Raw genomic sequence first — 17,664 nt, forward strand, 5'->3', positions numbered from 1 at the left:
TCTGCACAAGAATGCTCAAAACAGCTTTATTCACAACAGGCCCACACTGAAAATTTTCCTGGTGTCCATTAGCTGGTAAATGAATAAATCAATCTCAGTATATCTACCCTGTGCAGCATGTGTGTGTGTGTGCGTGTGTGTGCTCAGCTGCTGAGTTGTATCCGACTCTTTGTGACCCCATGGACTGTAGCCTGCCAGGCTCCTTCATTGTTGGAATTTTCCTGGTAAGAATACTGGGGTGGGTTACCATTTCATTCTCCAGGGGAAACTTCCAGACCCAAGGATTGAACCCAAGCCTCCTGCATCTACTGCATTGGCAGAGGGATTCTTTACCCCTGAGCCACCTGGGAAGCCTGCCCTGTGCAGTGCTGGCCACTATTTCAATGTCATGGAATACTGGCTCGGGCTCTCCCATGAGGCTGCCGCTACTGCTAAGTCACTTCAGTCGTGTCCAACTCTGTGCAACCCCATCGACGACAGCCCACCAGGCTCCTGTCCCTGGAATTCTCCAGGCAGGAACACTGGAGTGGGTTGCCATTTCCTTCTCCAGTGCATGAAAGTGAAAAGTGAAAGTGAAGTCGCTCAATCGTGTCTGACTCTGAGCGACCCCATGGACTGTAGCCTACCAGGCTCCTCCATCCATGGGATTTCCCTGGCAAGAGTACCAGAGTGGGGTGCCGTTGCCTTCTCCTCCCATGAGGCCACAGTTACATCAGGCAGAGTTGTAACCATCAGAAGACTTCTCTAGGGCTGCAGAAGCTGCTTCCAAGACGGCTCCCTCGTCTGACTGTTGGCAGGAGGCCCCAGTTCCTTCTCGCGAGGTGCCACTCAGGGAGCTGCATGAGTGTCCTCCTGACACGGCCGCTGAGTTCTGTCACTGGGCGATCCATGAGAGAGGCCCGCTGTGGCCTTGCCTGGCTCCAAGCTGCGGCCAGGCCTGTCTTGAGGCTTCTGTGGTCAAAGCTGGGCCAAAGGCTCCTAATAAAAAGGGATGAACCGATACTCACAACAACAGAAGTAAATCTTGCGTGCGTCATGTTAGTGAACCAACCAGATACAAAAGAGTACTTGCTATGTGACTTTATTCCTTTTATTAATATATGATGTTGCAGAGGGCAAAGCAATCTATAACTTTTTAAAAGTTGAACAATGGTTGCCTGGGGATGGGGGAGACAGGAAAGGTTACCAGGCAATTTTTCCAGAGGAACGGAACATTGTATGTTGTGACAGGACTCTAAACGACAGAGGTGTGTGTATCTGTCAAAGCTCAGAACCGCATACTTGGGATCTGTACATTTTCGTCTTTGTAGTTTTTATTTGAAAAGGAAAACAACCCTAAACAAATTCTGTACTACCATTATGGATATGCTGCTGCTAAAATTTTCTAAGTGAAGTGTGCTAATGACAACTGACACTGAAATGCATCCAAAAAATAAGATGAGCTGATGGATGAACAGACGGCTAGATGTGAGGGTAAAGCCAGTGCGGAGATGTCTACAGCTGACTCTTGAACAATCCCAGCGTTAGGGACGCCAACCTTCCGCGCAGTCAAAAATCCGATTATAATCCGATTATTCATGGGTTCAGTCAACTGCAGACAATGTAGTACCATAGTGCTATTTTCTGAAAAGGAGTCTGTGTATAAGCAGATCCATGTAGATCAAAGCTGCACTGCTGAAGGATGACTATACCACAGAATCAAGACAATGGGCATATGGGTGTTTTTAAGTTTTCTGAATGCTTGAAACTTTTCATGAAAAAATGTTTAAAAGAAAACAACCAACAACAGTGAGGAGAAATGTCTGCTTCTATCTGTACCCCTGACCCCAGCTCAGAGTCGATGCTTCTAACATCCACTTAGGCCCTGACAGCACTGCGCAGCTTACCACCTGTGTAGAGAGAAAAAACTCAGGTGTGTGCTCAGACGGACAGAAGGCATCATGGCAAAGGCCTAGAAATATCAGTCTACATGGGACCTTCAGTCACATACAGAGGCTCTAAGCCTCCTGAGAAACAAAGTCTAACAAGAGACTGAAGCTGCCAGGGCAACCAGAGTGGCTGGGAAAACCGGAAAGGAAAAATCTGAGACCTGAATTTCATCATTCCAGGCCATCCATGATTAACAAGTACCCTAATGAAATGTCTCGGTGGCTAAGATCCAACGTATGCTGACACGGTTTACTTAGAAATGTTTGTGATTCTGTGTATAAATGTCCCTTTAGTACTTTTTGTTCATTTAAGCCATAATCTTTCCTCTGAGTTAATCTGAAATGGTAACCTTCTTTGTTCATTGATTTCGGGTGATATCACTCATTGTCTTTGTTCATTGCTATTAGTGATGTCATTCATTGCTGGACCATCCAGTGGGGTGTAGGCACCTCTTCTTATTGACTGCAACACTGGTCCTTAAAGCTGGCTGCCTCCTAGGATCACCTGGGGAGCTTTTAAAGCCATAGGGATGCCGGTTTCCCCTAGGATAGTTGGATCCAAATAGGATGATGGGTAGGAGGGTGGCCTAGACATCTGTACTTTTTATTAATTATTTATTGATTTTGGCTGTACTGTGTGTCTTACAGGGCCTTAGTACTCTGACCAGGGATCGAACCTAAGCCTCCTGCAGTGGAAGTGCAAGTCTTAACCACTGGCCCGCCAGGGAAATCCCTCATCTGTACTTTTTTAAAGCTCTCCTAGCGAGTTTAATATGGGTCACATAACTAGACCATAAATTTTCAAAGTTAAAAAGCCTTCACAGGGACTGCAAAGAAAATGTAATTTTACTTGAAAAAATGGTTTGGGGGCAAAGGTTTTTAAGGTTTGTGGGTATCTTCTTCTCCCACCACTTAGAGACATATATCAAAGTGTGATAGGTTGATCAGTTCACATTAAAACAGAATAAACTTCAGCTTCAAGTTTCCAGAATTAATAAGATTTCATTGGCAGAAACTATTTTAATTTTATGGAAACTGCCATCTAGGAGAACGCTACCAGTGGATTATCTTAAAGGTGGGCTAAGTGTGGGTTTAGAGCAGATGCCAAAACGCATGCTTGCAAAATATTCACATGTGAGATTTCAAATGCAGTATGGAAGGAGTCATTATGGTAAAAAAGAAACAATTAGAACAATATTAGCCTTCGTTACAGTTCTTCTATCTGCTAGAGGCTGGGAGAATCCATGGCCTCTGTCAGGATTATGGACGAGGAGGCTGCTCCCAGCCTGGCTGAGCTGGTGGAAGGCACTGCTGCATGGGGGATGGATGAGCCTGCTCCCCGCCTCCACCCTCCCTCAGTCCCCAGCCAGGAGTCAGCACCAGACAACGAGAAAGTCCAAGTGCCAGGAGAGGGGGGCGGAGGGAGCTTGTGCCTGGCCCAGAAGGTTTTACGCTGTGAACTAGATGGAGAACAATGTGCTAACTGTTCTTTGTTTGCTGAGCAGGGCTGGGTGCCAGCGTGGAGCCGGCCCTGAGAAGCTTCCAGAGCCTGGTGACCAGGTGTGGGGAACTAGCACTGGCTGCCTGAGGCTCGGGGAGTGGGGGGTGCAGGGTCTGTAACAGGGGAGGTAGACAGGCATTCTGTGGAACTGACAGATTTCAGAGTTTCTCTTATTAGAGGAAGAGACAGAAAATGGTTAAAAAGTCAGGCCAGTAACAGTCAAGCCAGAACACTGAGCTCCAGGAAGAAGGTGGAGAGTCTGTCCCGCTGAACTAAATGGGCACTCACTCCCCTAGAGCTGGGGTCTTGTCCCAACGTCAATTCTTGGCCTTCAGGGTGTCCAACTGACAGCAAGTAGATCGAGCAGAAAAATGACCAGACCCAGTTCTCCAAGCTCTCCCTCCCGGACACTGTGGAATAACCCCTTCAACTGCAGGGCAGCAGCCCCAGGGTTGTGAGTAAGAGACAGCGAACAGGACTTCCCTGAAGGTCCAGTGTTTAGGATTCCACGTTCCCAATGCAGGGAATGCAGGTTCAATCCCCGACTGGGGAACTAAGATCTCACATGCAATGCAGCAAAAGAAAAAAACCTTTTTTTAATTAAAAAGAGAGAGAGTGAATGAGGCCACCTCCCTCGGAAGCTGGACTTTCTGGGAAGCAGAACAGAGGCTTTGCTCCAATATCACTGCACACTGAAAGGGTGAAGACTGTACAGCTATCATCTTGCTTTTGGTCTTTCTGATGTATCGACACAGGAAAAAAATTGAAACGTATACAAAAGAAAACAAACACACACACACACAAAACTGTCACAAGTGATTGTTTCTGGGTGGTACGATTATGGAAGAATTGTACTCTTTTTTCTACATTTCTAGAACACCTTACTTACTTTATGTGTGTACATATGTGTGTGTGCATTTATTTATTTATACAAAGACCATGCACACCTAAAACTCAGGAAAACCATGAAGTTAATTCTACAGTAAAATCAGTGTAAAAATTGCAAGTATATTTACAAGAGCCAAGACGGGAAAATAAAGTGTCCATTGACAGATGAATGGATAAAAATGTGGTGTATATACTCAATGGAATATTACTCAGCCATAAAAAGAATGAAATAATGCTATTTGCAGCACCATGGATGGACCTAGAGATTGTCACACTCAGTAAAGTGAGACAGAGAAAAACAAATATCACATGATATCACTTAGTGCAATCTAAAAAGGTAATACAAAGGAACTTATTTATAAAACAGAAACAGGCACAGAAAACAAACTTAAGGTTAGCAGGGGAGGGTTAAGTTAGCAGTTTGGGATTAACAAACACACACTACTGCTGCTGCTGCTGCTGCTGCTAAGTCGCTTCAGTCGTGTCCGACTCAATGCAACTACGTAGAAAATAAACAACAAAGACCTACTATATAGCACAGGGAACTATACTCAATATTTTATTATAACCTATAAGGAAAAAGAATCTGAAAAAATATATATGTATGTATATATATATATATATAATATATATATTATGTGTTGTATGCTGCTGCTGCTGCTAATTCGCTTCAGTCGTGTCCGACTCTGTGAGACCCGAGACGGCAGCCCACCAGGCTCCCCCGTCCCTGGGATTCTCCAGGCAAGAACACTGGAGTAGGTTGCCATTTCCTTCTCCAATGCATGAAAGCGAAAAGTGAAAGTGAAGTCGCTCAGTCGTGTCCGACTCTTCGCGATCCCATGGACTGCAGCCTACCAGGCTCCTCCGTCCATGGGATTTTCCAGCCAAGAGTACTGGAGTGGGGTGCCATTGCCTTCTCCGAACGTGTTGTATACCTGGAACTAAAAAAGCACTGTAAATCAACTATATTTCAATAACAACTTGCAGATGTATGCTTTTGTTCAGGCATTTAATTATGGACGCATGTATGGATAATTTGGCCTTTGAGCTGGCATTCCCTGGGCCTATCTTGATGAGAAGAGGGAACGGAAAATTTTTTAATGCACATTTCCTCATTAACATGACTGGCAGAATAACGATTATTTTGATAGTATTTTGTTTATGGGACTTTTTCAAAGGAGAAGAAGAGATTTATTCCTCAAGAAAAGTCTCCAAGGCTTTCCTGAGGTTATTTAAAACTCCTAAGACCATCAAAAACATGGCTGATCCCTCTCTTCTGCCACCGACAACAGGCCACTAGTTGTCTTTTTTGGGAAACATGGTGTTTATTAGGTCCTGTTTCTAGCTCTCCAGAGATGGCAGGCGGAAGTAGTCCTTATGATATGTATCAGGTCATCAACTCATCCCAACGTGCCTCTAGTCATTTTTGTCTGCCTTTGATCCTCCCCTTGTTTCAGTATCTAATCACTACATCACACCTACAAGGCATGGAAATACCAAGTCACTAGGAAGGAGCAAAACAAAACAACAGAACCCAAATCCTGCTGAGTTGGTTAGGACTAACCTCATCGCCCATACACTGGTTTTAAAGATGAGGAAACAGGCGTGGCAAGGTTCTGGGTTTGCCCAGCGTTAAGAGCTCCCTGACTCGATGGATGTGAGTCTGAGTGAACTCCGGGAGTTGGTGATGGACAGGGAGGCCTGGTGTGCTGTGATTCATGGGGTCGCAAGGAATTGGACACGACTGAGCGACTGAACTGAACTGAGGAGCTCCCTGCCTCTGCTCTCGTGCTGTCTGCCTTGTGGTGCGACCGGAGGCTGGCCCATGACACCATCTGCCCTGGCACAGGCTGCAGCTCTGAACCCCCTTCTCTCCTGCCTCGCCCTTCCTTGTGGTCCAGCTCCACAGCTCTTTCCTGGGGCCCAAGCAGACTGGTGCCGTTCATAGCTCCATCTTATTCTAATTTTTACAAGTCATTTTATATACTTCTAATTCATATAAGAATTATACAAAAGCAGACACAGGATAAAGGAATTCAAAGCTATCAAAGAATATAAAATAAAGTGAAAAATCCTTCTTCACCATCTTGTGCTCATCTACCTCCAGCCTCAAGACACATACTTGAAGAATCCCTCGCTTACCAGAGGTGACCACAAGGTCATTGGTGCACACTGGCCAGCAAAACCACCATCAAAACACCTGCTGTGGAGATTGCTACATGCCTCCCACTCTAGTTCTTTCCAGTTTCACATTCCCTAGGCACGAGGCCTGGGGATAGCTCCTAGGGATGGGATAAGTCAAGGTAAGCAAGCAGTGCTGCAGGTCTGGCCAAGAGCAGCAGCCAGGCAGGGGAACGGACCTGAAGGCACAGGTGTGAACAGAGTTCATTCAGGCTCCGCATGTCCGGGATCACGTCATTCCTGCCTCATCTCCCTCCTCTCGTCTCTCCTTTCACCGCCTGGAACACACCTCCGTTCTCAGTCTCTAGAACGAAAGCTGGCTTAAGAAGCAGGGTTGTAATGAGCTCTTTCCCAGCCCTGTTTTAAACCTTGGCGTCAACTCTGCTTTTTGGTCTGGGTCTGACCAGAGCTCAACCCTGGTTGTGTTACCACAGACCTGGTCGGTGGGCCCATGCTACATCACATGCCCAGCATGTCAGATCCTCTTAATTTGGGGGCTTGCCCTTGCCCTCACATGTCCCCCCCTCTTGAGTTCCAGCCCAACAGCAGAGCCAGAAAGCCTGCAGCGGCCCTCCCCAGGACAGGGCTCTGTGTGCCAGTACGAACTTCCTCCTGACATCCGCAGCCTGGCTCATCTCTTTAGTACCTTGCTCCCCTTTGTGAAGGGGTCCATTTAATGAGTTATAATCTAAGATATATAACGCTTTATATTGTGTGTGTATATATATATACACACAAAGGATGTAAAGATACATATATATATATGTAATGGTCACAAAAGCAAGACAAAGATAGGTGGCAAAGATATGTGCTTCCAGGTACCTTGGCCACATCAAAGGGCATCACAAGGCAGGGGTGGCAGGGAAGAACTATCCAGAACGCTTGTAGGAAAGCTGGCATGGAGCTTAGGTCACTGGCCACTCTCAGCTCTTTCTGTGTGCACACCCTGCAGGCATCGGCATCAGGACAGAGGCAGTGCCGGCTGACCACCGATGCGGCTTCTTGGTACTTTTCTTCTCCATCCACCTGAACCCTGCAGTCCAGCACAGTACTGTGAAACAAGTAGGGTGTGGGATTCTAGGATCACAGTGAGCTATCAGCTCAGGAGCAAGTTCAGAGTGCCTCCATCCTAAACTCTGCCTTAAGATGAATCAAACCAGGAGACGTGCCCTACACCTTCCCAGCATGCCTGCATGTTGGTAAGAATCCCCCACAGGTCTGCCCTCTGGACCTCAACGTTAGCTGCGTCAGCACAATTGCCCTAGGGCACCATGCTATTGCTTAAAGACAGAGCTCATCCTGAGGATGTGGACAGAAGAGGGCTCAGGATTTGCAGTGAGAACTGAGGCGGAGATTCTGGGTTGAAGAGTAAGGGACTGTGATCTTGAACCTGCCCCTCTTGGCCTCAGCCTCCCCACCTGAACAGCAAGCAGGATGGACTCACAGATCAACTTTCACACTTTGAGTCTATGCTTGCCTCCTTTACTGAAACAGGAGAAGCCACTTAAGTTTCATTCTCACTAAAGCCATTCTGCCACATTATTAAGACCCGGAAGTGGCCTATTTCCATGTTTAACCAAGATGGTGCACCTGACCACCATCCAGGCATTTGCTCGGTGACAGTCTCCTAACTGGACTGATGAGTAAAGTGAAAGTGTTAGTTGCTCAGTCATGTCCGACTCTTCGCAACCCCATAGACTGTAGCCCAGTACTCTCCTCTGTCCATGGGATTCTCCAGGCAAGAATACTGGAATGGGTTGCCATGGCCTCCTCCAAGGGATCTTTCTAACCCAGGGATCAAACCTGAGTCTTCCACATTGCAGGCAGATTCTTTACCGTCTGAGCCACTAGGGAAGATGAGATTGATAAGTAACTAGATGATAAGGTCCTACAACAAAGCAAATGCTTCGTTATTCTTGCCTAGGCTAACAGAGAGGATACACACAGTAGGCCCTCAAAGATGCACTGAGTGAAAAGAGTTGAACTGAGAGCTTCTACCTTTCCCACCTAATCCTCCATAAAATAAAGAATGCCCCATGGAGGCCTTGGATTTGAAATGCATCTGTAGAGGTGAAACGTCTCTGCGCTCAAATAACTGACCCAGGGCTGCCATGCATCCCATGTGAGTCTGCTCACTGAACAGCTACAGACACATGAATCTGTCCATGTGGAAGACAGTCAGGTTACAGGACTCCTCCACTGCTCAGGGAGCTTCTAAAATACCCAAACCAGGTATGAACATGCCTGAGAAGACTGTTAAAGTGAGTACAATATACTCTGACAGCTTTATAATGTCCTCAGGGAAGATATGAGCAAATATCAAATTTGCTATTCAGAACTAAGTAGATAATTAAAGCTTCTTACATGTAAATCGCTGGCTTGATTCAATAGTCTCTGAGGTCCTTTTTGGCTTTAACTTTCTGTAGTCATTCATAAACTTAAACAGCCTAGAAATAATCATTTCGTATATTACATACCATGCTCAGGGAAGAAATATTTCTAGGTTCCTTCCAGGTGTGTTCTATACACATGGAAAAAAAATTTTTTTTAATGTGTGTGGAATTGGGGTGAAGAATGAAGCAACAATAGACTCACATCCTAGGTTTTTGCTTCTTGATTTTCAGAATGACTCCTTCAAAGTGTAGGTTGGAAAGGGCTAATACAACACAGAGCTCAAAGTGTAGCTGAATTTTTCAATTAATTTTTTAAAAGCCTGATTCCAGTATACAAGGAATAAGTGTTGCTGTAAAATGTCTTTATATGTAACTTCACCTTATTCCACAAAGGACCTGCGGTGGCATAATATAAATTAAAAGTAAAAAAGGCTGGCTATCCAGGCATGGGGTGGCTTCTATCACAAGCAGGTGGGTGATGTTAGTGGACCCCCATGTGACCCTGGCCAGCAAGCGTGGGACACTGACCAGCTGGGGTGGCAGGCACACCTGCCAGCAGGTAAATCACACTGGACCAGCCACCTCTTTGAGTGGGTTGTGAATTGTGTCTCTTGCAAGTTCAGAGGTGGAAGCCCCAATCCCCAGTATTTCAGAAAGTGACTGTCTATGGAGATAGGACCTTAAAGACATCATGAAAGTCAAACACAGTCCTAAGGGTGAGCCAAATCCAAATATGACTGGTGTCCTTACAAGAAGGGGAGGATCATGTGAAGACTCAGAGAAGGGGGTCATTAACAAGTCAAACACAGAGGCCCTCCTAAGAAATCAACCCTGCTGACAGCCACTGAATCATCAGAAAATAAATTTCTGTTGTTTAAGCCACCTAGTCTGTGGTACCTTGTAAAGGCAGCCCAGTAAACTAATACAGGTTTGACATCCCTGAAATTCTGGGAGAGATTCAGACAAGGGTCTGAGTCCTGTCTGAGTACACGGAAGACGTAGAAGAGCAATCTGAAGTTCATGAGCTGCAAACATTGTGTGACCCTGGCAAACATCCAGGATGAGAGCAAAACAGCTCAGTGGCATCAAGAACATATGAGGGCTGCAGACGAGTAACATGGAGGGGGAAAAATAAGAAGATACGGGATTTTGGTGAGCAGGTTGGTGACTCTACTGAATCCCAAGAGGCTGGACCACAGAAGGTGATCCTTGAGGACACGGGGCCTGTGGCTGGGAAGCTTGAGCGGGTGGTTGGAAACCATGATGCTGAGTGTCCTGGGGAAGGAGGTGGGTCTGGGTGCCCTGGGTGGGGTCAGCGATGGTACCATTATCACCTGCAGCAGCAGAAGCAGTAAGGAGTCAGGACTCCATGGGCTCTGGAAAAGGGGCCAGAAACCCACCAACTTCTTCTCTGAGGTGGTATGTTGGCACTGAGCACAGAAGTGACTTTCTCTTCTTCCCAAGTATTTAGCTCTTGCTGGCTCCCTCGCCCGTTTCTGTGTCTGCAGAATCGGTCTGGACTCAGGCTCGGCCTGGGCACACAGCACAGAGGAGCTGCTCTGGGTGTGCATCCAGCCCTATGGCTTAGAAAAGGCCTTTTCTCTTTTTAAACTTCCAAGTTTTACAATAGTGACATTTCTTACAAGATCCCATTTTGTTGTGTTGGTATGATTTGACCTTCAAGAAGCAATAACCCAACACAGGTTTGTTCACCAATTTTGTACTCCCAGAAAAGTGACTTCTAGGAAACAGAAGCAGGCTTCTGTTTATTTCTGATAAACTGTGCCAACCAAACATGTACATCTTTTATTTTAAGGGGAGCCAGTAAAGCAACATAATATCCAGGGCTCCCGTACTCTCTGGTACGTATTCACCTCTGTCCAACAAGCCCAACTACACAAGTGATCCAGATGCCTTAGGTTAAACAAGAAGGATTATTAAATGCATTCACGACTGGTCAGAAATAAGAAAGGGCCCAGCCAGTTTTGCCCATGGCAAAGAAGAAAGGATAGATATTTTCAGGAATGAAAACTAGCCTGAAACAATCCAAAGTATCTCAAAGCAAATATGAAATTATATGGAAATCTTGGGTATAATTGTAAAAAGTCTTGCTATTTTTTCCATCCTCCTCTGTAAAACACCTGAACTGTTTTGTTACAGCATGTGCCTCAGCATTTAAGAGAGCTGGGCCCTGACCCCACGGATCTGAGCTTTAGTGTATAGCCATTAACAAAACCCAAGAGTGGAGAAGCTGCAGAGACAGTCTGGGGCTAAATATAGTCTGTTGATTACTAGTTTGTACCTTCAGAAATTAATTCCAGTTTCACACCCAAGGGCCGGCCTGTGCACTAGTGAACTGAGACATCTCAGGTCCATGGGCTACAAGAGCCGAAAGGAATGGCAGAGGCCATATTGACCAGGTCTGCCAGACCTGAGTGTGAGTCCTCACTCAGTAACTGAGCAATCTTGGGCCAATGTCTCAACCTATTTGAGCTTGCACGTTCTCATCTGCAAAATGGGCCCTCTTACAATGCCAGCTTCTTAAGGTCATTGTCAAATACATGAGATAAAGCAAGTAAAGTACTCAGCACGTGTGCTGAGTGTCAGTGATTGTTATCGCTGTGACCAGAACAATGTTTCTCAACTTGAACAATGGTCGAGGGAGGCTGAGCTCTGGGGAAATTACATGTTGTCCAACTGAGTTGAATTTCAACATGCTGGCACTTAAAGCATAAGATTACGCATGTCTTATGTGTTCGGTCACGGCATTACTGCTTAGAGTAGGCAGAATGGCCTTCTGTATAGGTCAGATGGAGACGGAGATAGTGGCTGGATTGGCATCAGGAGAGAAGGGCTCCCTTCATCTACTGCATTACCAATAGTAGGAATATTTTGAAAGAAATATTTTTTTCTGAGCAGTGGTTCTCAACAATATTGACTTAAGATACTCAGTAAACCACATTTTAAAACAGATGTGCTATCCTCCAATTCTTGTTGCTGCATTTATAGAGAACAGGCAGAGTAGAATTTGCATAATCCTGAAGGGCCCTCCGATTTCTGGAATGCTGAATATTGGCTTCAACCTAAAGTCACCAGCAGCATTAGCCCCTAGCAAGAAAGTCAGCCTGTCCTCTGAGGCTCTGAAGCCAGGCACTGACTTCTCTCTAGTTACGGAAGTCCTAGATGGCACCTTCTTCCAAAAGAAGGCCGTATTGTCTACACTGAAAATCTGTTGTTTAGTGTAGCCGCCTTTATTACTTATCTCCACTATAGCTTCTGGGTAATTTGCTGTAATGTCTATCAGCACTTGCTGCTTTACCTTGCACTTCTATGTTATGGAAACATTTTCTCTCCTTAAACCTCATGAGCCAGCCTTGCTAGCCTCAAATATTGTCGGTGTAGGTTGCTTACTTCTCTTAGCTTTCAAGGACTCGAAGAGGGTTACAGCCTTGCTCTGGATCAGGCTTTAGTTTAAGGGGATATTATGGCCGCTTTGGTCTTCTATCCAGACCACTCCAACTTTCTCCATATCGGCAATAAAGGCTGTTTCACTTTCTTATCATTCATGCGCTCACTGGAGCAGCACTTTTCATCTCCTTCAAGAACTTTTCCTTTGCTTTCACAACCTGGCTGTTTGTAAGCACCTAGCTTTTAGCCTATCTTGGTTTTGACCTGCCTTCCTCGTTGGGTTTAATCATTTCTTAGCTTCTGACTTAAAGTGAGAGAAGTGAGAATTTTCCTTTCATTTGAACACTTAGTGAGGCTATTGTGGGGTTACTATTTAGCCTAATTTCAACACTGTTGTATCTCAGGGAACAGGGAGGCCCAAGGAGAGGGAGAGAGATGGGAGAACAGCTGGTGGGCAGGGCAGTCAGAACACACACAGCTTTTGACCACTGAATGCGCAGTCTCACATGGGAGTGGTCCTGCAGTGCCCCCACATAATTACAATGGTAACATCAAAGGTCACTGATCACAGATCACCGTAACAAGCATAATCATGATTTTAAAATTTGAAATACCGTGAGACACAGAGACATGAAGCGAGCAAATGCTGTTGGAAAAATGGTGCCCATAGACTTGCTCAACACAGGGCTGCCACCAACCTTCAATTTGCTTTAAAAAAGTAATACCTGTGATGGGCAATAGAACAAGAGATGCTTGTATTCTACTTATTTAGCTGCTCCTGCTGAAAAACTAACTCTTTCTCAATTGCTTCAACAAATGTGTCATGATTGAATCTTTTTAGTCTGCCCCAAGGCATGTCCCCATTCTGTCCCCATTACAGAACAGAAGTGGCTCTAATAGGCTAGGCTTGGGTCAGAGTAGGTGTGACCAGCTCATCCCAATTTGCCTGGGACTTTCCTGGTTTCAGGGCTAGAAGGCTCATGCTCCAGGAAACCCCTGGATTTAGGGCACACTGGGATAGCTGGTCATCCTAGAAGTCCATGCTGGAGAAGAAGGGAGTGTCATCAGCTCCGGTAAGACTAAGAGTGAAGATGGTATGGTTTCCCAGAGGAATGACCAGAAGGGGAAATGGACTGTGGACAGCCAAAAAGTCACATCCTCTCCACGTGCCTTTCTGGATTAGAGTCACCCTGACAACAGGGACCAAATCTAACTTATTTTTGCATCTTTTCTAAAATTTAGCACATTGCCTTCCATTCAATAGACATGGGTTTGGGTAAACTCCAGCAGTTGGTGATGGACAAGGAGGCCTGGTATGTTGTGGTTCATGGGGTCACAAAGAGTCAGACACGACTGAGTGACTGAACTGAACTGAACTTCCACATAGGAAGGCCTCAAAAGAATTTATATTATTTCTTGCATAACTCTAAAAAATTCCTGAAGCATGAAGAATGCCTAATACTAAGTAGTTCATGATGGATAAGACAGAATCACTTTTAACAGGAGCATTCAAAATAGTTTACAATCTTACTTGATTGAGATTATTCAAATGCAATCCTGCAGAAGATGGAGTAGGTATGGAGTTTCCGTTAAACGATTTCTTTTGCTATAATCAGTCATATTTTATATAGGCCTGTGTCCCACTTCCTTTTGTTATAGCCATAGAAAATTTACAATTTAATAAGACTTTTATGTTCTGTAACTTGTATTAATTGCAAACTATATACTTGTATTAACTCCTCTATTTCTTTAAGCTACTCAATTTTGTGTTATTCCTGTTCAATTCCATCATAGTGCCTACAACTGGGAACAAATCAAATTTCATTTACAAAATATACATGCTAATGCCTCTCTGAATGTATAACCACTGCAAAAGAAAATCTTTAAAACTTTTTCAAAAATCTGCCGTATTCCCCTAATTTGGAAACTTTAGCTGAACAAATTATCCGGGCTAGACCCACGAGGATGGTTTCAAAGTATTACCCACAGTATCGGGTCTGGAACTGGAACTGGTCTTGATAATTATATTTGTTGTTTACCGTTGCCTTTCTACAAGGTTGGTTAATACTAACCAAACTCATTTGGTCAAGAGCTTTTTTACAAATATAATAAAATAGGGGGAATTGTCAGGAAGCATTTAACAGGAGGCTTCCTGTGTGCTGTTTTGGATCTGTGAGGAATTCTCTGCTCCTTATTAATTCCTGAATACTCAGGAATTAAGAGGAGAGGCAAGCCTCTCCTGGGGCTGAAGAATCCAGGCATTTCCTTCATTAGTTTTTCTATACAGTGATAAGCATCCTCTTCCTCCTTGTGAACCTTACAGTAAAAGTGATTGTTTACAAATCTCTCTCTTTAATATGGATTGTCTATGTTTTGTAAGTCTGGAATTTTAATCTTTATCTTTGCTAAGAATAACAACTTTGTAAGACAGTATATATACACACATACCACGTTAATTAAAACACCTTTGCTCCATCAAAAACAAACAAACAAACAAACAAAATTTCAAAATTACTAAAGTACTATGATTCCTGAGGTCCTTTCCTCCTCATATTTAAGAGAAAACTGCATTATGTTTTCTTTACATTAACATCTAAAGTATTTTAAAAAGTGAAACTTAAAATAGTGACTTCCTAGTGACTTGAAATTTGATTCATCAGTTTCAGCTTTGTCATTAAATCAGACCGAGCAGTGGACAGGAACTGTTTTTCTTGGGGGATGGTATGGTTTTTCTTCTGAAACTTTTTTCCCTGTAACTTCTGACCCCTTCCTGCCAGCAGGGAGTGATGCATCATTATTAGGAACTTAAAAGAGAAATAACTGCATGAAGAGCTATGTCTTTGATTTTGAAAACAGGGTAAATTATTTTAAATAGTCTGCATTAATGAATAAAGGAAATCAAACATTTATTGGAAGGAATGATGCTGAAGCTCCAGTACTTTGGCCACCTCTTGAGAAGAGCCAACTCACTGGAAAAGACACTGATGCTGGGAAAGATTGAAGGCAGGAGGAGAAGAGGGCAACAGAGGATAAGATGGTTGGATGGCATCTTGGACTCCACAGGCATGAATTTGGGCAAGCTCTGGGAGATGCTGAAGGACAGAGAAGCCCGGCGTGCTGAAGTCCATGGGGTTACAAAGAGTCGGATATGACTGAGAGAATGAACAGCAATGAATAAACAATAAATCTTGAGTCTAGTTAATGGGGGTTGGGGGAGAGATACTGCCTCTAACAGGCTGCTTCCAAACCTGTCATTGGCCATGGAGGCAAAGACTGTAGCTGTAATTGCTTTGTGTGTATTGAGCCACGTCAGTTCTCTTTGGGGCACCACATTTATTTGCACATGATGGATTTAGACTGTAGCTCCTAGCTCATTTCAGTCTCCAACATAAAAAGGGTCTAAACTGTATCCCTATTGCTAAGATTTATATAAAATTCTTTTTTCAAAAGGTGAGCTGAAAGAATTTTATACATGTGTTTTCAGTTGCTTTAGTGGTGTCCAACCCTCTGCAACCCCACAGACTAGCCCACCAGGCTCCTCTGTCCATGGAATTCTCTAGATAAGAATACTGGAGGAGGTTGCCTTTTTCTCCTTTGTGGATCTTCCAGATCCAGAGATGGAACCCAAGCCTCCTACATCTCCTGCATTGGCAGGTGGATTCTTCACCACTGAGCCACCTGGGAAGCCCGGAAGTACATTATAAATGAATGCTATTATTTTGCCTACCTAAATAAAGTAATATGTTAAAAAAAATCACACTGGAAATGGAAAATTTGTTGCTGCTGTGCTTCCTGTTATTATCATAAATGACCTTCAACTTTCCTATAGCGGCCTCTTTTGGTGGCCTTTCCAACACCCACTCCACCTCACTCCCGTTGACAGAAGTGGTGCAGACCGGGAAAGAACTCGGTTCATAAGTGCAGACTGAATTGCTCTGCTGGGAATTTCATATTCCTTGCTGGCCTAGGTTTGGGCAAATAAAACAATTCTAGTCAAAGTGATCGAAGGAGATGGTTGCCGGAGCCAAAAACAATAACAAAAAAAAACCCCTAGAAGTCACTTCTGTTGCTTGGCAGAAGTGAAAAATGAACCATATGATCCCTGCTGCCACTGTTATCTTTACCACTAGAGGAACCAGAAGCCAAGTCTGTTAATAGGCACGTGAGGAAGGAACTCAAGATACGGTGACGTTGCTGAGCTGCTAATTCAACTGGTTCTGAGCCCTGTCCTACCTCTGAACTTCCTGTTTTGTGAGATCAGGAATATCCTTTTTAAGCCCAACTGACATAGGCTTTCATTTGCAGTTCAAATAGTAAATATTTGTAGGATAACAGATGCTTGGTACCAAAACACCATTACGAGTCATTTTGTCCCTGTTCTTGACCACATTATCTTACAGAGGAGACCAGACTGCACAGGGCTCCCTGATCTGACCCAGTCACAAAGGCAGGGGTGGTGGTAGGGGCAGTGGATGAAGGGAGTCCTTCTCTCCTGAAGCTCTTCCAGCTGCTGTCTCCATAACCATCTGATCTTTAAGGCAGGCAGTTTGGTTTACTCCTTAAGCAGTCAAGCACCCAGTCAATGAACAAGCAGGACCATACACCCCAAACGACAGAGCACTGAATTCAGCTCAGTTGGCCATCATGTCATTTCCTCCAGAGCTCAGGCTTCCCTGAATATTGTTCTGGTCACAGCATTAACAATCACTGACACCATGTGTGTTGAGTACTTTACTTACTTTATCTCAGTTATCTGACAATGACCCTAAGAGGCTGGTACTGTAGAAGGGCCCATTTCAGAGATGAGGACATAGAAGGTCAAACAGGTTGAGACACTGGCCCAAGATTGCTCAGCTACTGAGTGAGGATTCAAACTCTGGTCTGGCAGGTTGTAGGGACTCGTCAACAAGGCCTCTGCCATTCCTTCCAGCTCCGACAGCCCAGGGATCTGAGATGCTTCCATTCAGAGGTGCACAGGCCAGCCTTGAGGTTTGAAACTGGAATTAACTTTTGAAATTACAAACTAATAATCAACAGAATATATCTAGCCCCAAACTGTCTCTGCAGCTGCTTCTGAACTCTGGAGTCTGGGTAATGGTTGTAAATGAAAGCTCAGACCCACATGTATCTGTCAAAAAGAAATGCCCATTCCTCAGTTGGTAGCCATTCCTAGGTCCCTACTGCACGGACTGTTTTTCTGTGTTTCTTGCAACCTTACTCATAAACTGCCTAGTATTCAGTTCACCTGTTAAGGTGCTTACTTCCTCAGTAACACAGAACTATACTGTTTTGTATCACACTGTATTTATCCCAACTCACAGGAACTGGCTAAAGCTGCTCTAGACTTGTGTTGAGCCCTAAGGCC

At 44.5% G+C, this 17,664-nt stretch overlaps 1 long non-coding RNA gene across 1 annotated transcript in view; it reads right to left on the reverse strand.

Annotated features, from left to right (window-relative positions):
* LOC138425717 (uncharacterized) overlaps nt 1-17,664 on the reverse strand; it is an 18,464-nt gene continuing 800 nt past the window's right edge. Inside the window, exons 2-3 of the long non-coding RNA XR_011251349.1 lie at nt 17,039-17,282; nt 1-978 (exon numbers count right to left, since the gene is read on the reverse strand). This is a non-coding gene — a long non-coding RNA (uncharacterized lncRNA). The remainder of the gene's footprint in view (nt 979-17,038; nt 17,283-17,664) is intronic.

The sequence above is a fragment of the Ovis canadensis genome, chromosome 20 (assembly GCF_042477335.2).
Source record: "Ovis canadensis isolate MfBH-ARS-UI-01 breed Bighorn chromosome 20, ARS-UI_OviCan_v2, whole genome shotgun sequence".
NCBI lineage: Eukaryota > Metazoa > Chordata > Mammalia > Artiodactyla > Bovidae > Ovis > Ovis canadensis.